The 21,697-nt window shown below is 44.8% G+C and overlaps 1 non-coding gene across 1 annotated transcript; it reads right to left on the bottom strand.

Moving 5' to 3' along the window:
* Positions 1-2,199: 2,199 nt before the first annotated feature.
* On the bottom strand, positions 2,200-2,309 carry LOC139176892 (U6 spliceosomal RNA). Its single transcript, XR_011561362.1, has one exon. It is a non-coding gene; the product is annotated as a U6 spliceosomal RNA (small nuclear RNA).
* Positions 2,310-21,697: the final 19,388 nt, after the last annotated feature.

A 21,697-nucleotide genomic window follows, 5' to 3' on the forward strand; every position in this document is an offset into this window, starting at 1 on the left:
TCTGCTGGCACGTGCAGGGTTGAGGAGGGCGAGGGCACCGAACCCAAGTCGCTGCCTCTGCGAGGCTGGTGGGTTCTCCCTCACATTCCATCGAGAAGCGGCTAGTCGCCATCCTTCTGGACAGCACCGTGAACCGCCTGTGCTTTCCAACGGGCTAAACTTGGCTTCTGTTTTTAAGCCTTTAAACCAGAGCGTGGAGAAAGAAGGTCCCTCCAGTGCACGATGTTGACAGCTTATCTAAATTTAGAGGCCACGCGGGGTGTGATTTTTGCATATGTCCCTTCCTGATGCCAGTTGGCACTGCAGAGCTCAGCACAAGCCCCGAGCATTTTCGTGCTGCTCCCTCCCCGCCACACACACACCCTGTGCGTTCCAGATGGGGTGCTCCAAGCAGGTGACTAAGCAGAGAGAACAAAAGCTCTTTCCAGGTTGCTTTGAAAATGGCTCCTTTCAAATTGCCGTTAAGATCCGGGTGCAGCTCCCTCTCCGGAATCTATGGGGAAATGCCATGTACCCAGCACAGGGTACTGAGGCACAACAGTTCCCGTGTCGGCCAACTCTGCCCTCTGCCAAGCCTGTTTAGAGTCTGAACCTTCACTGCCAGAGCCTCTCATGCGCCTCAAATTCCAAGAGGAAAACACTTGCTAGAACTGACAGGCTATATACACTAGATGGCGCTAAAGGTCCGTGGAACATTTTCGGGTGGGCCCTTAAATCTGTAATTCCGCCCTTAGCTGAAGAATCCTTGTAGAAGAGAGAGACCTTGATCATAAATCCCACACGCAATAACAGGTTCATAATGCATCCTAGTGACTACATGTTGTATTTTTTTCTCCCTGAGAAATAAAATTTCTCTTTCAATGGAGAAGGATGTTCCTTAACATCTAACATGTGCTAATGTTAAATCTCTTTCTTTAGGAAGCCTGCAAAACTAAGCCTTTAATGTGTGCTGACCAAGACATCCGGGCAATGTCTGTGGCGAGATGCCGATTGATAGCTTGAGGGGCTGAGAACACATAAGCCATAGTCTCGGCAGCCTGGATAGGGAAGGTTATTTTTCCCCTAAAAAATGAACATTTGACTTGTCAAAACCGTTTTCTCATTGATCCACTGAGACAGAATCTGCAGGTTAAAGAGGCAAGTTTACAGAAAAGCTCCTTCATTTTTGGAAGGGAAGTTAAGGGAAAAGCAGAGACTAATTTCTTCCATTTAAAAAGTATTTACCAGAGAGTGAGTTTAAGAATAAAATGCTGGTGGGATAGAAATACATTTCTTTTTTGCCTTGACTCTTCCCAGCCTATAGCTTTCCATGTTACCTGGGTTAGAGGAGTGGCAGAACTTAAAAAAAAAGCCAAATGAGAGAATCAACAGCAGAATCCATCTGAAAACCCAGCACAATATATTCACTGACATCTCAGCTTATTCTTAATATGGGTCCTTTCTGGAAACAGTGCCACACAACAAAAAGGGCTGAAATTTCCTGATTATGATGCACCTTTTGGTACCTTATTGGTTGAGTCTTTATGTGTTGATTATTTATCACATGCACAATGTGAGATTAGGTAAAAAACCAAAACCGAAACCAAAAAATCCACACACTTCAAACTAACTTTGGTGTTGTGTGGCAATTCCTTTGAAATTCCTACCTGTTACAGATTCCCAGTTCATTCTCTAGATGGATTTCTTGGACCTGGACTTGGGTAGGTGGTCTTGGATCTCTCTCCTCGCGTGCCTCGCGCCTGGCATCTCAATCTACTTGCTCTGTTAAAGAAGGGCACACAGATCTGGCTCAGGGCCTCCATGGAGAGAACATGTTAAGTCCTACATTTTGTACATCTCACATTCCAAAATCTGCTTCTGGACCGACCCCTGCAGAGTCAGAAACTTACCTAGAGACCTTGTGAGCTTATGGTTGGAAAAAGAAGGATAAAATCACTGAATCTCCATGACAAAAATGGGGACAATCTGCTGCTTTTCAGAGAAATCAACCGAGGTTCTCAAAATTCAATGTAAGCACAGTTATTATTTTTATTGAAGTATAGTTGATTTACAGTGTTGTATTAGTTTCTGCTGTACAGCAAAGCGATTTGGTTATACGTGTATATTCTTCTTCACGTTCTTTTCCATGTGGTTTTCCTGTGGTTTATTACAGGGTATTGGGTATGGTTCCCTGTGCTACACAGTAGGAGCTTATTGTCTAAAAATATGGATCAATGCTTCACGAATTTGTGTGTCATTCTTGTGTAGGGACCATGTTAAACTTCTCTGTATTATTGCAATTTTAGTATATGTGCTGCCAAAGCAAGCACTGGAACAATTATTTTTAACAGATTTGTTTGTTTGTTTTTACTATGTATCATAAATAAGAGGTATTTTCTCAGGCAATATTTTTTTTTCCAGCGTTTGATGGTGTTTTCCTGGTTTCCATAATGTGAATTAGCCATCCCATGTTTAGTGCAGGTCCATGTGTTGTTGTTGTTCAGTAGCTCAGTCGTGTCTGACTCTTTGTGACCCCATGGACTGCAGCATGCCAGGCTTCCCTGTCCATCACCAACTCCCGGAGCTTGCTCAAACTCATGTCCATTGAGTCAGTGATGCCATCCAACTATATTGTCCTCTGTCGTCCCTTTCTCCTCCTGCCTTCAATCTTTCCAGCATCAGGGTCTTTTCCAATAAGTTGTCTCTTTGCCTCAGGTGGCCAAAGTATTGGAGCTTCAGCTGCAGCATCAGTCCTTCCGATGGATATTCAGGGTTGATTTCCTTTAGGATTTCTTTCAAGATTGACTGGTTTGATCTCCTTGCAGTTCAGGGGACTCTCAAGAGTCTTCTCCAACACCAAAGTTCAAAAGCATCAATTATTTGGCACTCAGCTTTCTCTATGGTACAACTCTCACATCCATACATGATTCCTGGAAAAAGCATAGCTTTGACTACACAGACCTTTGTCAGCAAAGTAACGTCTCTGCTTTTTAATATGTTGTCTAGGTTGGCCATAGCTTTTCTTCCAAGGAGCAAGCGTCTTTTAATTTCATGACTGCAGTCACCATTTGCAGTGATTTTGGAGCCCAAGAAAATAAAGTCTGTCACTGTTTCCATTGTTTCCCCGTCTATTTGCCATGAAGTGATGGGACCGGATGACATTATCTTCTTTTTTGAATGTTGAGTTTTAAGCCAGCTTTTTCACTTTCCTCTTCATTTTCATGAAGAGGCTCTTTAGTTCCTCTTGCTTTCTACCATAAGGGTGGTGTCATCTGCATATCTGAGGTTATTGATATTTCTCCCAGCAATCTTGATTCTAGCTTGTGCTTCCTCCAGCCTGGCATTTCACATGATGTACTCTGCACGTAAGTTAAACAAGCAGGTGACAATATACAGCCTTGACGTACTCCTTTTCCATTTTGGAACCAGTCCGTTGTTCCATGTCTGGTTCTAACCATTGCTTTTTGACCTGCCTACAGGTTTTGCAGGAAGCAGGTAAGGTGGTCTGGTATTCCCATCTCTAAAATTTCCCACATTTTGTTGTGATCCACACAGTCAAAGTAGTCCATGAAGCAGATGTTTTTATGGAATTCTTTTGCTTTTTCTATGATCCAACAGATGGTGGCAATTTGATCTCGGGTTCCTCTGCCTTTTCTAAATCCAGCTTGAACATCTGGAAGTTCTCAGTTCATGTACTTTTGAAGCCTGGCTTGGAAAATTTTGAGCAGTACTTTGCTGGCATGTGAGATGAGTGCAATTGTGTGGTAGTTTGAACATTCTTTTGCATTGTCTTTCTTTGGGATTGGAATAAAAACTGACCTTTTCCAGTCCTGTGGCCACTGCTGAGTTTTCCAAATATGCTGACATAATGAGTGTGGCACTTTCACAGCATCATCTTTTAGGATTTGACATAGCTCAGCTGGAATTCCATCACCTCCACTAGCTTTGTTCGTAGTGATACTTTCTAAGGCCCACTTGACTTCACATTCCAGCCAACTCTAGGTGAGTGATCACACGATTGTGGTTACTGGGACATGAAGATCTTTTTTGTATAGTTCTTCTGTGTAGAGATATTAAGAAATATCTTCTGCTTCTGTTAGGTCCATATTGTTTCTGTTCTTTATTGTGCTTATCTTTGCACGAAATAGTCCCTTGGTATCTCTAATTTTCTTGAAGAGATCTCTAGTCTTTCCCATTCTATTGTTTTCCTTTATTTCTTCGCACTGTTCACTGATTTTGACTCTGAGAGAAACAAAGTGGAAACTCTTAATAAGGTAAGAGAAGTGTTTCTTCTCCCACTAATGTGTTTTGTGGTCAAACTTCATTTTCAGAAATAGAACAGTACAAGACTTCCCTGGTGGGGTCCAGTGGTTAAGACTCCACTTCCACTGCAAGGGGAATCCTTGGTCCGGGAACTAAGATCCTGCCTGCCACATGGTGTTACCAAACAAAAACATTTAAAAGAAATAGAACAATATAAGGAAGCAGATGGGTATGTTCTAGGCTTTGGGTTTCTCTTTGATACTCCAGAAGACTTCTTACCTCCCTGCCCGTCCTTCCATCCCCTTCTCTTCCATGCCCTTCTTCTCCAGACAAAGAGGTTTTTTCTTTCCCTTCCAAGATAAGGTAAATCACGGTCCTGACCTTCAAATGAGGAACAGTTCTGTCTCCTTGGGCTGCATCCATAGCCATTCAGTGATGTGGAACTGCAGGGCAAGGCTGGGGGACGTACCATGTGCCTCCCAACAGATGAGCCCTGGAAGCTGGGATGCGAACACAGCAGAACCAGAACTCCTTCCTCCTCCCCAGCTGCTGATGTCAGAGACCCAGCGGGGAGGGGGCATATCTGGCTCCTGGCTCCTCCTCTCGCCAGAGACCCACCGCGGGGCGGGGGGTGGGGTGGGTGGGGTGGGGGTGGGGGGGGGGTGGGGGTGGGGTGGGGGGGGGGTGGGGGTGGGGTGGGGGTGGGGGGTGGGGTGGGGGAGGTGGGGGAGGGGGTGGAGCTGGCTCCTGGCTCCTCCTCCCGCCAGAGACCCAGCGGGGAGGGGGCGGAGCTGGCTCCTGGCTCCTCCTCTCGCCAGAGACCCAGAGGGGAGGGGGCGGAGCTGGCTCCTGGCTCCTCCTCTCGCCAAGGTCAATTCCCTTCGACCTTCTGACCTTCCGAAGGCTGGCACACCCAGGAAGCAAGCTGAATGCAGGGCAGATGGCACTTAAGCCACTCTTTCTTCTGAGAGTTAGTTATTCTGGTCAGAAGGCAAGGACAGAGGGAAGACTTCTGCTGGTCCCCGGAGTCCCCTTCTGCTCTGGGGCAGCACCTCCTGTATTCCACAGGGCTTTGGTGAAGGTGCACAGAATTTGCAGCAGTGTGGCTATCTCAGAAGATAGGCTGTGTATTCTCATCCCAACCCGTTATAAAACTCTTGCTCCTCTCTACCCTCTTTTCACATCCTTATAGTAACCAGGGATCAGGAGTTGTAGAAGAGGTGCTGGGGACATCTCTGTGAATTTGCTGAGAGAGGTCTGTCCCAAGCATCTTCATATCAGGTACCTTTTTTTTTTTTTTTGTCATCTCAGTAGAGATGGAGGCAGAGGGAGTCTTATTCTACTATCTCATTTCTCAGGGACTGAATGAGATTCTGTAAGTGAAAACCTTTAGCATTTAGGACTGATTCTGAAGCTGCAGCTCCAATACTTTGGCCACCTGATGTGAAGAGCTGACTCACTGGAAAAGACCCTGATGCTGGGAAGGATTGAAGGCAGGAGGAGAAGGGGGTAATAGAGGATGTCGTGCTGGATGGCATCATCCACTCAGTGGACATGAGTTTGAGCAAAGCTCTGGGAGATAGTGAAGGACAGGGAAGCCTGGCATGCTTCGGTCCATGGAGTCACAAAGAGTTGGACCCAACTGAGTGAACAGCAACAAGTGAAAACCAAGTGTGACGAGATCTCTGTCAACTATAACATTCTGTGCAGATGTCACTTGTTAGCATCATCGTTATCTGCCAGTCTATGGAGACTGATGGAGTCTTGTTACAGCCACTACCAGGAAATGGTAAAAAGCCATTTCCAGTATGAAAGTGTACATTCTGGAAACAGTGTTGAGAGTTCAGGATTGTTAGTGAGTGATAATCTTTGGTAGGGGGCAATTAATTTCCAATCTTGTAGCAGAGGCAGTGGGCAATGGTGAGTCGTGGGCTGTGACTGTGGGGTGAATACTAATCGCCCTCAACACTGCTGCCCAATTCACATGGGGTGAGGGCACACAAGAGCACGTCAAGTGACTATCAAACAGCGCTGCTGCTTTCAGAAGCCAAGAGAATTTCAGTCAACATTTAATAACTACGGCAATGAGAGGGGTGGAAGGGTGAGTATTCCAGGCATAATATTGCAGCCTGGTTGTGCAAATGGAAGGGAGAGGGACTACATGAGGGGTGTGTGTGTGTGTGTGTGTGTGTGTGAGGTATGTGTGTGCTTTGTGTGTGTGTGTGTGAGGGCTTCCCAGGTGGCTTAGTGGTAAAGAATCTGCCTGCCAAGCAGGAGAAGCTGGTTCCATCCCTTGGTTGGAAAGATCCCCTGGAGAAGGAAATGGCAACCCCACTCCAGTATTCTTGCCTGGAAAATCCCATGGACAGAGGAGTCTGGTGGGTTACAGTCATGGGGTTGCAAAGAGCCAGACACGATTGAGTGATTGAGCACAACTCTGTGTGTGTGTTACGTACGTGGTGTGTGTGGCATGTGGGTTGTGTGTGTATGTGGTGTGTAGTGTGATTTGTGTGTGATGTGTATGTGGTATGTGTGTGTGGTGTGTGTGTATGTGCACACTGGCTTGTTTACCTGCAGAGGGGGAAAGGTGTCTTCAGAGCACTAACTAGACATTTAATTGCCCTATACAAAGCTGATGGGAAGAATGTCTTAAGAGCTAAATTTGAGTTCAGGTTTGAGAAAAGTGAATGTTGAGTCACACTGGATTCTTTCAAAACCTGTTTCTCATCATAGAGGGAGTCCCTGATGTGGTGTAAAATGGAGATGCTGTGAAAGGCTCACAGAATAGGGGTGGTGGATTTCCACTGCCATCTTGGCTCCTTGAGTTCACACTTGCTCCATCTAGTTCCATCCTTGTCCAGAGCAGGCCTCCCCTCCTATGTTGTAACCAGCCTCCAGGCTCACATCTTGCATGATCTGGGGTCAGGCGGTGGCTTGGAGATGTGTCCTTGGAATAGATGCCACCTTCCTCAGGAGGTGGGTGGGGAGGCAGGTGTGGGGCGGTGCTGGGGAGACTTGGGGTGTAGATCAGTGTCACTCCGAGGTGGACATCTCTAAGTGACAAGCCAACCTCAGCCATGGGTGGGCCTCACTGTGGGGCAAGGAGAAGAGAGCTCCGCCATCGTCCGCCGCCTGCACCCTGCCAGGCGGGCGCAGTCAGGGTGCCGCTTTCCGAAGCCAAGAGAAATTCAGTCAGCCGACCTTTTCGGGTGGGGCTTGCAGCCTGTCCTCGTCACCCTCTGAATCCCTGGTGGTGTCTTGCATCTTCTGCTTGGCCTGCGGAGCCTCTTCACCCAGTCTTGCTCAGCCTTAAACTTTTGTTCTCTTAGCATGTGCCAGAATCTCCCTGCCTGGAATCAAGCACTTGCCTCATGTTTCTTGTTCTATCATGTGCTGCTCAAGCCACTGTACCAGCAAAGGGTTTTGTGAGTCTGGTTAGAGGGAGGAACACATGCCGATTAATACATTTGAAATACCCCGTATGGGTAATTTAAGAGTGAAAGCCCCTCACAACACCATCCCTTAGAGATGTTTCCATTAGTCATATGTTCTTCCATGTTATTCTAGGCACATAATAACAGGCAAATAAGACACGTAATTATGTCTGTGTTATTTTCAAAAACGGGCTCTTACTACACAGACTGTTCTGCATCGTGTCTTTTTCACTTAACACATCTTGGACATTTCTCTGAATTGTGAGCTGTTAGATCACCCTTAGAGTCTCTAGGGGGAGGAGGAGAATTGTATTTTGGGAAAGCTGCTCAGGCAATTCTGGGAGGTAATCCTCCCCACCCCTGCTGCTGCCGTGTGATCCCTCTGGGATGAGGACCCTCACTCTTTCACTTGGTGCCCACGGGGGCTGTGCTTGATGATGTATCAGCATACTCATTGGCACTTCTTTTGATTTAAAAAGTGTGCTCTGGGACTTCCCTGGTGGTCCAGTGGTTAAGACTCCATGCTCCCAATGCAGGGCGCTCAGGTTCAATCCTTGGCTGGGGAACTAGATCCCACATGCTTCAACTAAAGCTCCCATACGTGGCAACCAAGACCCCACACAGCTAAATAAATAAATAAATATTAAAAAGGTGTCCTCTAACCTCTTTCAAAATCTCCCTTCTTGGGATAGATAGGGAGTTTAAGATGGCATGTACACACTGCTAGGCTCCCTAGGTTGCGGTAGTTGTAAAGAACCCACTTGCCAATGCAGGAGATGTAAGGGTTATGGGTTTGATCCCTGGGTTGGGAAGATTCCCTGGAGGAGGGCATGACAACCCACTCCAGTATTCCTGCCTGGAGAATCCCATGGACAGAGGAGCCTGGCAGGCTACAGTCTATAGGGTCACAAAAAGTCGGACATGACTGAAGCGACTGAGCACACATGTACACACTGCTATATTTAAAGTGCGTAACCAAGAATCTACTGTATAGCACAGGGAACTCTGCTCAGTGTTATGTGGCAGCCTGGATGGGAAGAGAATTTGGGGAAGAATGGATCTAAGTATATGTATGGCTGAGTCCCTTTGCTGTCCACTTGAAACTGTCACAACATTGTTAATCGGCTATGCTGCTGCTGCTAAGTCGCTTCAGTCGTGTCCGACTCTGTGCGACCCCAAAGATGGCAGCCTACCAGGCTCCCCAGTCCCTGGGATTCTCCAGGCAAGGACACTGGAGTGGGTTGCCATTTCCTTCTCCAATGCATGAAAGTGAAAAGTGAAAGTGAAGTCGCTCAGTCATGTCCGACTCCTAGTGACCCCATGCACCACAAGCCCACCAGGCTCCTCAGTCCATGGGATTCTCCAGGCAAGGACACTGGAGTGGGTTGCCACTTCCTTCTCCAGTGCATGAAAGTGAAAAGTGAAAGTGAAATCGATCAGTTGCGTCCGACTCTTCAAAACCCCATGGACTGCAGCCTTCCAGGCTCCTCCGTCCATGGGATTTTCCAGGCAAGAGTACCGGAGTGGGGTGCCATTGTCTTCTCTGGTTAATCGGCTATACTCCAATACAAAAGAAAAAATTCAGAAAAAAATCCTCCTTGCTCCCTCCCTTCCTTCTCTTTCTCTCCCTCTCTCCTTCTTCCTTATTTATTTCTCTCATAAAAATAAAAAAGCCACCGAATATAAAGAATATTATTAATGTGGAAAAGAACCACAGACCGTCTGTTCTCTACCTTCCCTGTCCTGTAAACAGACCCCTAACTGAGCTTGGATCACCCCGAGGGAGGAGACACTTTAAAGATGCCCACCGTTGCTGCCGGACTGGGGAGAAGCCTGGGGCCTGGGGAGTTGGGGGGAGGAGGGAGAGGGGAGAGGGCTCTGCAGGGACCCTCCGGGTGGAGCCGAGGCTTGTCCGATTCCTCGGAAAATAGCCTTTCTCTCCTGCCGCTGCTATTAAATCTCTCTCAAGATGCTTCTGTGCTTCTCTCTAAAAGCATAGAGGGAAAGCAGCTCTGATTTGCCTGGGGTTTCACCGCAACACGAACCGGGTTGGGGGGAGGGGCGCCAAGCTGACACGTGGCTTTCTGCCCTCCGCCCCTGTAGGTTGCCTGATGGCCGGTATTCTTGCCCTGGGGGTAGTGCCTGTAACAGTGCAGCCCCCACCGTGACAGAGCCTCTGTTAGAATCCTCACGGTCAGGGGCACCATTACAGTTTCAGCTTTTCCCAGAAACCAGAGCCTAGTTCAGCAAATATCTCTCTAACATCAATATTCTGTCTCTGTCTGATCAATAAGGAAACATTTTTGACAAGTCTGATGTTTGGTTTTGAGGAGGAAAATGACCTGCTTGAGCTGGGAGGGGAAAGATTTATGTGCTGCTGCAAGAAGCCCTTGGTTTTCACCCTGAGCTTGTGGAGGGAGGTTTTAGGGGAATGGGCACTTGGCTTCTTTTGCCTCTATGACAACTTCTGTCTACAAGGGCTTTTTTTCTTAAGTGCAAATACCAAGGCTAGTAGCAAGCATTACAAACCATAACACTGGCAATCACAAAGAAGAAAAAAGAAGATTGTTGGAAGAGTAGAGGACATCCTCTGATTTTCTTAGGAATAAGGGGCGCGGTTATATTACAAGGTGTTAGAAAGAGTTATTCTGACCCTTGAGTGGAATTTCCATTCAGGAGAAGGTTAATTTCTTTCTTACACCCCCTCTGTCTAGTGTTTTATTTTGTGACTTTCCTTTTCATCTTACCAATAAGGAATTTGAGGTAGTGATAGGCTTGGTAAGTCTCAAGGAGCAAGTGGTATTTGAAACCTTTGTTCAACTGTGTATTATGATAGAGTCTCTGTTAGTCTCAATTTTCCTATTCCTGCTGGGCTTGAGATCAGACGACATTGAAGACGTCCAGGAGAATTTCAGCACAGAGGCAGGAGACCCACTGAGATTTGGGAGTGCCACCTCCTTGAGGTAGTTTGGGCTCACCCTACCCTTACCTGGTGGTTCTTGGTACAAAGAACGCAGGTGTGATGTTCTTTAGGTGCTTAGGATGCAGGAGAACACACCATGGTCAGATAGGATCTTAATTGTGGGCTTCCAATTAAATGGGATGTACACAAGGTGTTTTTTTCACTCCCAGAAGACATAGAAGGGAGTCTGGGAGGAATCTGTCTGCTGCTTACAAGTCTATACTTCTGAGAGGTTTAGAGGAAGAGCGTTCCCTCTGGGGGCCAGACCAATTCCAACTCTGAGGCAGACATATTGAAATGATTGACTGCGAGTGTGGATACCTATTCAGGGCCTGAAAAAAGAAAGCCAGGGCTTAACAACTAACAAACTAACTGACCCTTGTTAGAAATCAATGCGTTAAATGGAATTGAGCTGGTAGATGAAGCCTCAGCCAATCAGGGCGTGTGGTTTGGGCAGCTTTGTTTATCAGCTCCGAGTCTAGTTTTGTTCAGTGATAATCTGATCGCAGTTCTGCACGCTGGTTGGCTGGGGAGGCTCTCTTCTACAATGAGAAGATAATCAATCATGTTACTGGCTTTTGTCTTGGTGAAAGTATTTAGATTCCAACCAGCTGGTAAGCTGCCTCAAGGCCACCTGCTTGACTGAAAAATAAAGCATCGGTCTCCCTTTGCAAGGAGAGGGGAGGAAGTACTGACTTGTGTGATAATTTTAGGTGGATGATTAAATTTGGTTTCTTAGGCTCCAGCTGAAAATTCAATTCAGATGACTGGTTTTTCTTTTCATACACCGTTGAGCAATCCTGTGTACTGCCACGGCTAATGTTCCTGGTGCTGATTTTCCCTTCACTTTAACAAAGCACAGGATCCCTGGCCCACTCTCTATTTCACGTGCCCCCTGGCTACCAGAGCAAAACGAAGAAATGCGCTCTTTTTGTGTAAGTTAAGAATAAGACTCTTAGGTGGGCAAGTTCAGAGAGGCTCTCCAAGAAGCAAAATTGCTCTGTAGGAGAAAATCAGAACAGTGATGATTTCTGTAATGATAATTCATAAAATATACCAGTGTCCTCTGGTGTATTTCACCTCTACAGGGCAATTGGTTATGCATCTGGCACCGTTTGACTGAAACATCACAATCTCAGATGCCACAGGAGCAAATGGGTTTCATGTGTTTGAGCGGCCCCAGATTGCAGCGGTGTTCGTGACTCCCTCATTCCCCACATCAAATCCATCAGCAAATCCGGCCATTCTAGCTCCATAACATTTCTCTGAAATTTCTATTTCTCTGCTTCCTCTCTAAGTACCACCCAGTAAAAGCCTCCATTATCTCTCACTTGGGCCCCTGCCGTCACCTGGTAAGCCATTCCCTTGCATTCATTTTTGCCTTCCAAAATCCACTCCTCTCCCAACAGCTAGGGCACCTTAAAAAAAAAAAATTGATCACGAATCCCGCTTTATTAAAAACCTTTAATAGCTGCCCATGATAGTTATGTCAAATGAAGCTTTTCAATGAAGTCCTCAGGACCTTACGAAATCTGGCCTCTGCCGACCTGTATGAGCTCATCTTACACTTCTCTTCCTCTCCCTCACCCTGCTTTTGCTGTGTCTGGAAAACTTCAAGTTCTCTTCCACCTTAGGACCTTTGCATTTGGGAGTTCTCTGTGTCCAGACTCTTCTTCCCCTAACCAAGGTCTTCCCAGGACGTCATCATTTTTATTCTGGTTTCAACCCAAAAGTCAACTCCTCAGAGAATCTTTTTTGACTAAAGCAAATGAAAGTAGTCTAGTATTATATTGATTGGGCTTCCCTTGTGGCTCAGTGGTAAAGAATCTGCCTGCCAATGCAGGAGAGGCAGGAGACACGGGTTCAATTCCTGGGTTGGAAAAATGCCCTGGAGAAGGAAATGGCAACTCACTCCAGTATTCTTGCTTGGGAAATCGCATTGACAAAGGAGCCTGGCTGGCTATAGTCTGGGGTCCCCAAAGAGTTGACCATACTTAGTAATTAAACTATGAAGTATTATATTATCCTATTTTATCTTCAAAATAGCACTAACCACTACCATGCATTTTTTTCTTGTGTATTTGTTTATTGCCTGTCTCTTTTACTCAGTTCTGTTCAGTTGCTCAGTCATGTCTGACTCTTTGTGACCCTATGGGCTGCAGCACGCCAGGCTTCCCTGTTCATCACCAACTCCTGGAGCTTGTTTAAACCTATGTCCTTTGAGTCAGTGATGGCATCCACCCATCTCATCTTCTGTTGTCCCCTCCTTCTCTTGCCTTTAATCCTTCCCAGTATCAGGGTCTTTTCCAATGAGCCAGTTCTTTGCATCAGGTGGCCAAAGTATTGGATCTTCAGCTTCAGCATCAGTCGTTGCAGTGAATCTTCAGGGTTGATTTCCTTTAGGATGGAATTGTTTGATCTCCTTGCAGTCCAGGGGACTCTCAAGAGTCTTCTCCAACACCAAAGTTCAAAAGCATCAATTCTTCAGCACTCAGTTTTCTCTATGGTCTAACTCTCACATCCATACATGACTCCTGGAAAAACCATAGGTTTGACTACACAGACCTTTGTCAGCAAAGTAACATCTCTGCTTTTTAATATGTTGTCTAGGCTGGCCATAGCTTTTCTTCCAAGGAGCAAGCGTCTTTTAATTTCATGGCTGCAGTCACCATTTACAGGGATTTTGGAGCCCAAGAAAATAGTCTCTCACTGTTTCCACTGTTTCCCCATCTATTTGTCATGAAGTGATGGGACTGGATGCCATGATCTTAGTTTTTTGAATGTTGAGCTTTAAGCCAGGTTTTTCACTCTCTTCTTTCATTTTCATGAAAAGCCTCCTTAGTTCCTCTTTGCTTTCTACCATAAGGGTGGTGTCATCTGCATATCTGAGGTGATTGATATTTCTCCCGGCAATCTTGATTCCAGCTTGTGCTTCATCCAGCCTGGCATTTTGCATGATGTACTCTGCATATAAGTTAAATAAGCAGGGTGACAATATACAGCCTTGACATACTCCTTTCCCAATTTGGAACCAGTCTGATGTTCCATGTCTGGTTATAACTGTTGCTTCTTGACCTGCATACAGGTTTTGCAGGAGGCAGGTAAGGTGGTCTGGTATTCCCATCTCTTTAAGAATTTTCCACTGTTTGGTGTGATCCACACAGTCAACGACTTTGGTGTAGTCAATAAAGCAGAAGTAGATGTTTTTCTGGAACTCTCTTGCTTTTTCTATGATCCAACGGCTGTTGGCAATTTGATCTCTGGTTCCTCTGCCTTTTCTAAATCCAGCTTGAACATCTGGAATTTCTCAGGTGACCTACTGTAGAAGCCTGGCTTGGAGAATTTTGAGCATTACTTTCCTAGCATGTGAGATGAGTGCAATTGTATGGTAGCTTGAATATTCTTTTGCAATGACTTTCTTTGGGACTGAAATGAAAACTGGTCTTTTCCAGTCCTGTGGCCACTGCTGAGTTTTCCAAATTTCCTGGCGTATTGAGTGCAGCAATTTAACAGCATCAACATTTAGGATTTGAAATAGCTCAACTGGAATTCCATCACTTCCACTAGCTTTGTTCGTAGTGATGCTTCCTAAGGCCCACTTGACTTTGCACTCCAGGATGTCTGGCTCTAGGTGAGTGATCACACCATCGTGGTTATCTGGGTCATGAAGATCTTTTCTGTATAGTTCTTCTGTGTATTCTTGCCACCTCTTCTTAATATCTTCTGCTTCTGTTAGGTCCATACCATTTCTATCCTTTATTGTGCTTATCTTTGCATGAAATATTCCCTTGGTATCTCTAATTGTCTGAAAGAGATCTCTAGTCTTTCCCATTCTATTGTTTTCCTCTATTTCTTTGCACTGATTGCTGAGCAATGCTTTCTTATCTCTCCTTGCTATTCTTTGGAACTCTGCATTCAGATGGGTATATCTTTCCTTTTCTCCTTTGCCTTTCACTTCTCTTCTTTTCTCAGCTATTTGTAAGGCCTCATCAGACAACCATTTTAACTTTTTGCATTTCTTTTTCTTGGGGATAGTCTTGATCACTGCCTCCTGTACAATGCCATGAACCTCCATCCATAGCTCTTCAGACACTCTATCAGATCTAATCCCTTGAGTCTGTCTGTCACTTCCTCTGTATCACCATGAAGCATTTGATTTAGGTCACACCTGGATGGTCTAGTGTTTGTCCTTATTTTCTTCAATTTAAGTCTGAATTTGGCACTAAGGAGTTCATGATCTGAGCCACAGTCAGCTCCCAGTCTTGTTTTTGCTGATGGTATAGAGCTTCTCTATCTTTGTTTGCAAAGAATATAATCAATCTGATTTCGGTATTGACAATCTGGTAATATCCATGTGTAGAGTCAGCTCTGGTCTTGTTGGGAGAGGGTGTTTGCTATGACCAGTGCGTTTTCTTGGCAAAACTCTGTTAGCTTTTGCCCTGCGTCATTTTGTACTCCAAGGCCAAACTTGCATGTTACTCCAAGTATTTCTTGACTTCCTACTTTTGCATTCGTTTCTTATGATGAAAAGGACATCTTTTTTTGGTGTTAGTTCTAGAAGTAGGTCATCATAGAACCTTTCAACTTCAGCTTCTTCAGCATTAGTGGTTGGGGCATAGACTTGGATTACTGTGATGTTGAATGTTTTGCCTTGGAAACGAACAGAGATTATTCTGTCATTTTTGAGATTGCACTGAAGTACTGCATTTTGGACTCTTGTTGACTATGAGGGCTACTTCATTTCTTCTAAGGGATTCTTGTCCACAGTAGTAGATATAATGGTCATCTGAATTATATTCACCCATTCCAGTTCACTGGATTATATTCACCCATTTTAGTTCACTGATTCCTAAAATTTCGATGTTCACTCTTTCCAACTCCTGTTTGACCACTTCCTTTTACCTTGATTCATGGACCTAACATTCCAGGTTCCTAAGCAATATGTTCTTTACAGCATCAAACTTTACTTCCATTACCAGTCACACCCACAACTGGGCGTTGTTTTTGCTTTGACTCCATCTCTTCATTCTTTCTGGAGTTATTTCTCCACTCTTGTCCTGTAGCATATTGGGCATATACTGACCTGGGAAGTTCATCTTTCAGTGTCCTATCTTTTTGCCTTTTTATACTGTTCATGGGGTTCTCACAGGAACAATACTGAAGGTGTTTGCCATTCCCTTCTCTAGTGGGCCATATTTTGTCAGAACTCTTAACTATGACCATCCATCTTGGGTGGCTCTACATGGCATGGCTTATAGTTTCATTGAGTTAGACAAGGATGTGATCCATGTGATCAGTTTGGTTAATCTTCTCTTGTGTGATTGTGGCTTTCATTCCATCTGATGGATAAGGATGGGAGGCTTATGGAAGCTCCCTGATGGGAGAGACTGACTGTGGGGAAAACTAGGTCTTGTTCAGATGGGCGTGGCCATGCTCAGCAAATCTTTAGTCCAATTTTCCGTTGATGGGCTGGCTTGTGTTCCCTCCTGTTGTTTGGCCAGAGGCCAAATTATGGTAGGGGTAATGACTATAATGGCGACCTCCCTCAAAAGGACTTGCGCATGCACTGTTGTATTCAGTGCCCCTGACCCCACAGCAGGCCACTGTCGACGCACGCCACCACTGGAGACTCCTGGACACTCACAGGCAAGTCTGGCTCAGTCTCTTGTGGGGACACTGCTCCTTTCTCCTGGTTCCTGGTACACACAAGGTTTTTTTGTGCCCTCCAAGAGTCTGTTTTCCCAGTCCTATGGAAGTTCTATAATCAAATCCCACTGGCTCCCAAAATCAAATTCCCTGGGCGTTGTCAGTCCTTTTGCAGGATCCCCAGGTTGGGAAACCTGTTGTGTCTCTTTTACCAGAATGTATTAATAAGATCTATTACAATATGGACTTTGTTGTGTTCAGAGCATGCCCAGTGCCTAGGATTGTGTTCCATGAAATGTGTGCTCAGTCGTGTCTGACTCTTTGTGACCCATGGACTGTGGCCTACTAGGCTCCTCTGTCCATGGGATTCTCCAGGTAAGAATACTGGAGTGGGTTGCCATTTCCTCCTCTAGGGGATCTTCCTGACCCAGGGATTGAACCGGTGTCCCCTGCCTTGACAGGAGGATTCTTTATACCACTGAGCCACCTGGGAAGCCCTAGTGCCTAGAATAGTGTTTTGTAAATAGCAGGTCCTTAGTAAATGGTTATCTAGTAAATGAACGAGCCAAGCCTGGCAAAGAAGAGGCTTTCCTAAGTGATACAGCAACAGGAGGCTTTTGGTGTGGCCCTATCAAGGGTTAGGGAATGAGGCTGAATGGCTTTTTGCAGGTTTTCTTTTTTTTTTTGGATCCATATTCTGATCTCCTAAGCTATCTAATGTTTTCTGAGACCCAGTGTCTGTGATGCTGTTAAATGTACTCAAAATGACAACCTCTTATCTTGAGGAGGTAAGACATTGACCTCACTCTCGCTGATCTGATCAACTGAAAAGTAAAATGTGCCATTAATTTTAGGATCCATTATATGTGACATTTTTGTCTTGCTAAAGGTTAGGGGTCAATAGGAGAATTGGAGAAGCTTGCTAACCAATGTATCTTTATTCACATTTGGAAATTAGTTGGCCCTGGGGACAGTCTGTGTTCTCACCCTGAGCTGAGGTCTAGGTCTTATTTTTCCAGGAAGGGCTAGTGTCTATGCTTTGTCCTCAAGTGTCTAAAATATCTTATTCATGCATAAACAAAGGGCAGACATGATTCAGACAGGATGAATCCCTGAACCCACAGACAGGAGAAAAATGTAGAGTCGTGATACTTGAAACATTTCTCAGCCTCTACTGTCAATGCTGGTACCCACTTCAGCACATTTCTGAAATGAACTCTGCTAAGGCTAGGTCAGTGACACCATAAAAAAGAATTTTGCAATTAAAAAGGCTTAGAGGGATCACTGGCAAGATGGCTCCCCCCCACCCCCGCTTTTTAAAAAACCAAGTCATTTAAAGAAGTAAACTAAACAGAAGTATTCCCTGAAGTTTTACCACCAGTCAAAACGAAGGCATTCGGGCAGAGAAGAGGCATCATTTGAGAAACTCTATATGGCAGGTTTTAGAACTCAGGTTTTGCTTAGGAAGCTGTTTTTATTTTTATTAATTTTCGGTCATGCTGTGCAGCATGTGCGATCTTAGTTCCCTGGCCAGGGATGAAACCTGCACCTCAAGCATGGGAAGTGTGGAGTCTTAACCACTGGACTACCAAGGGAGTACTAGGGAAGCCACTTTTAACATGATGAAGGCTTCTGTATGGTGACTTCAGTCAGTTCAGTTCAGTCGCTCAGTCGTGTCCGACTCTTTGCGACCCTGAGAATTGCAGCACACTGGGCCTCCCTGTCCATCACCAACTCCTGGAGTTCACTCAGACTCACGTCCATCGAGTCAGTGATGCCATCCAGCCATCTCATCCTCTGTCGTCCCCTTCTCCTCCTGCCCCCAATCCCTCCCAGCATCAGAGTCTTTTCCAATGAGTCAACTCTTCACATGAGGTGGCCAAAGTACTGGAGTTTCAGCTTTAGCATCATTCCTTCCAAAGAAATCCCAGGGCTGATCTCCTTCAGAATGGACTGGTTGGATCTCCTCACAGTCCAAGGGACTCTCAAGAGTCTTCTCCAACACCACAGTTCAAAAGCATCAATTCTTCGGCGCTCAGCCTTCTTCACAGTCCAACTCTCACATCCATACATGACCACAGGAAAAACCATAGCCTTGACTAGACGGACCTTTGTTGGCAAAGTAATGTCTCTGCTTTTGAATATGCTATCTAGGTTGGTCATAACTTTTCTTCCAGGGAGTAAGCATCTTTTAATTTCATGGCTGCAGTCACCATCTGCAGTGATTTTGGGGCCCCCCAAAATAAAGTCTGCCACTGTTTCCACTGTTCCCCATCTATTTCCCATGAAGTGATGGGACCAGATGCCATGATCTTCATTTTCTGAATGTTGAGTTATAAGCCAACTTTTTCACTCTCCTCTTTCACCTTCATCAAGAGGCTTTTTAGTTCCTCTTCACACCCACAGGAAAGATAATAGGATTAGGAAATAAGATATAGATAAAACAACTAATTGGAAAAGTCCTACCTTTTATGAACAACTATAAGTTTTACTATTTTAACTTGCTAGATTGATGGTAGTGATTTAACATATTATAGTACAAGAAAACAATCACATAATATTCAATGTACATTTACTATTTTGATCCATCCAGGTCCTCAGGATTTAGATCTTACTGGCTGTTTAATAAATTAGCCAAAATTCCCCAACTCAGAAACAAGGAAATGAATGAAAAAGGAGCAAGAGTCATTAATGTCTGGGGTCCTTTTGGTATTCCAGGGAAGCAGCTATTTTCCTGAGCCACCCTATGATGATAAGTGACTACTGGAGTTGACTTGAGTTCAGCTTCTCTCTCTTGAAGGGAAAGCAATTAAGATCCATAATGAGAGATTATCCCAAGGGAGGAGCTTTAAATCAAACAGGTGACTGGTTCTGATGGTTTGCAATTACCAGGACCACACACATACAGAGCAAAAGTGACCATAACTCTGTGAGGGGACAGAATGGGGCGTTTAGAGCATATTTGAGCTGGAAGATCTCAGAGAGCATCCAATCTTTGCTTTCTCCTTAAGCCAACAACAAGGAAACTGAGACCTGAAAGGGTTAAGTGATGTGCCAAGTAACACCCAGACAACTGATGACAAAGTGAGGGCTGGGACCTGAGTGTGGGGAACCACAGTCTTTCTAGACAGAATTAGAAAGCCCCATTGTTTCTAATGCTTATTATATAGTCTCTTCAATGCTTTTCTGTTATGAGGTGGCATATATTTGAAGAAGTATGGCATCTGGATCCTTGACTCTTTTACTCCTACCTGTCTGATCTTAGGTAAATTGTTTAACCAGTCTGGGTTCCTGTTCCCTGATCTTTGGAAAGTACAAACATAGGCAGTGGTGAGCTTTAAAAACAGTATGTGCAAAAGCTAGTGTACAGGAAACACATAGCAAATGGTAGCTGTTCTTATTATATTAGAGGAAATACTGTTTACATGTAAAGAGAGTGGGCACTGGAGTCAGGCTGATAGGCTTCGAATCCTGCCTTCACTTCCTAGTTCTGGGATCTGTTTAGTTCTTTAAGCCTTGAGTCCTTTACTTTTAAAATGGGAAAAGCAAAATACTTACTTCATAGCACTACCATGGAGATTATTTCATGGTACGTGTGTAACTGCACTGCATGCTGAAAAGTTTGATAAACATTGGCCATTATGAGAATTATCTTAAACTTTGCTATAGAGGATATAGGGCAAGGTCAGTAGATTTCATTTATAAAGGATCAAATAGTTAATACCTAGGACTTTGCATGATGTAAGAGTTCTATTGCAAATACTCACCTCTGCCATCGTGTCAAGAAAGCAGCCATAGAGAATATGGAAATGAATATGCATGACTGTGTTCCAATAAAACTTTATTTAGAAAAATAGGCAGTGGGCTCTACTTGGCCTGTGGGCTGTACTTTGTCAACTCCTGAGAGACGGCAGTTAAGAACTCCTGCTCTATGGTTTCTCGAGGAAGGTATCTGTTCATGTAGGTAAAGAATCGGGTATCATTTTTCATGGAGAGAAGAACTAAATATCTCCTTTAGGCACACGTTTCCTATCTTCAGACCCTGTTCATGGCAGACTTTTCGAGTAGCAGGGCAAGAGTCTCTTTTTTCCCTCCAACCACAGCTTGCTTTCTCCTACCACACAGCCAGTCAGGTTCATAAAGAGACAACCTAAGAATCATCTCACAGTCAAATCCACACTGTCCTAGAATTTCATTTCATGATGTCAGAGTACAAGATAAGGGATATTACCTGCAAATGCTGTGTGGTTCTGATATTGGCATGAGTTGCACAGTTCGCTAGGGGTTTTCAATTTTTCTTCTTCCTGTCCGTGGAATAGCAGCTGGGTATGCTTTGCTTTGAGTCCTAGGGTACTTCATGAGGAGAAGGTCTTCAAAGACAAGCTATTTTTGGTTCTGACACCATTTAATGATCTTTCTCCTGTTGTTCCTGAACCCAACAAGTGGAAGGTCAGGTGTTCCCCTTCTGGAGATGATTAAAGGTGGCACTTTGCCCCAGAGTGGAGGTGTAATCTTATTAATTTGGTACCAGAGTACATCTTTCTGGCAGAGAAAAGAGAAATTCAACCGTGGCCACTTTCACATACAGTATCTAGACAATTTATTTCCTACCCACTGATCTAGATTCTGGGACTGCAGGAAAGAAGCATCTTAGGAAGCTGCAAAAATTAGGGAGTGGACTCTGAGAAATAAACACTCAGTTGCTTTATAAAAAGCACAGTGCCACTGTTTACAATCGCCAGGACACGGGAGCAGCCTGGGTGCCCATCGGCAGACGGATGGGTAAGAAAGTGTGGTACATATACACAATGGAGTATCACTCAGCCATTAAAAAGAACAGATTTGAATCAGTTCTAATGAGGTGGAGGAAACTGGAGCCGATTATACAGAGTGAAGTAAGCCAGAAAGAAAAACACCAGTACAGTGTATTAATGCATATATATGGAATTCAGAAAGATGGTAATGATGACTCTATATGTGAGACAGCAAAAGAGACACAGATACAAAGAACAGACTTTTGGACTCTGTGGGTGAAGGCAAGGGTGGGATGATTTGGGAGAATAGCATTGAAACATGTCTATTACCATGTGTGAAATAGATCGCCAGTCCAAGTTCGATGCATGAAACAGGGCTCTCAAAGCCAGTGCACTGGGACAACCCTGAGGGATGAGATGGGGAGGTAGGTGGGAGGGGGGTTCAGGATGGGGGACACATGTACACCCATGGCTGATTCATGTCAGTGTATGGCAAAACGCACCACAATATTGTAAAGTAATTAGCCTCCAATTAAAATAAATAAATTCATTAAAAAAAACCCCAAACACAGTGCCAACAAGTCTAAAAGGTAGTGAGCTAATCATTAGGGTGAGGCTCTCAGACTTTATCGGTGATCCAGGGTTTACTGTTCCCTGCA

Source organism: Bos indicus, chromosome 17 (genome assembly GCF_029378745.1).
Source record: "Bos indicus isolate NIAB-ARS_2022 breed Sahiwal x Tharparkar chromosome 17, NIAB-ARS_B.indTharparkar_mat_pri_1.0, whole genome shotgun sequence".
In the NCBI taxonomy this organism is placed as follows: domain Eukaryota; kingdom Metazoa; phylum Chordata; class Mammalia; order Artiodactyla; family Bovidae; genus Bos; species Bos indicus.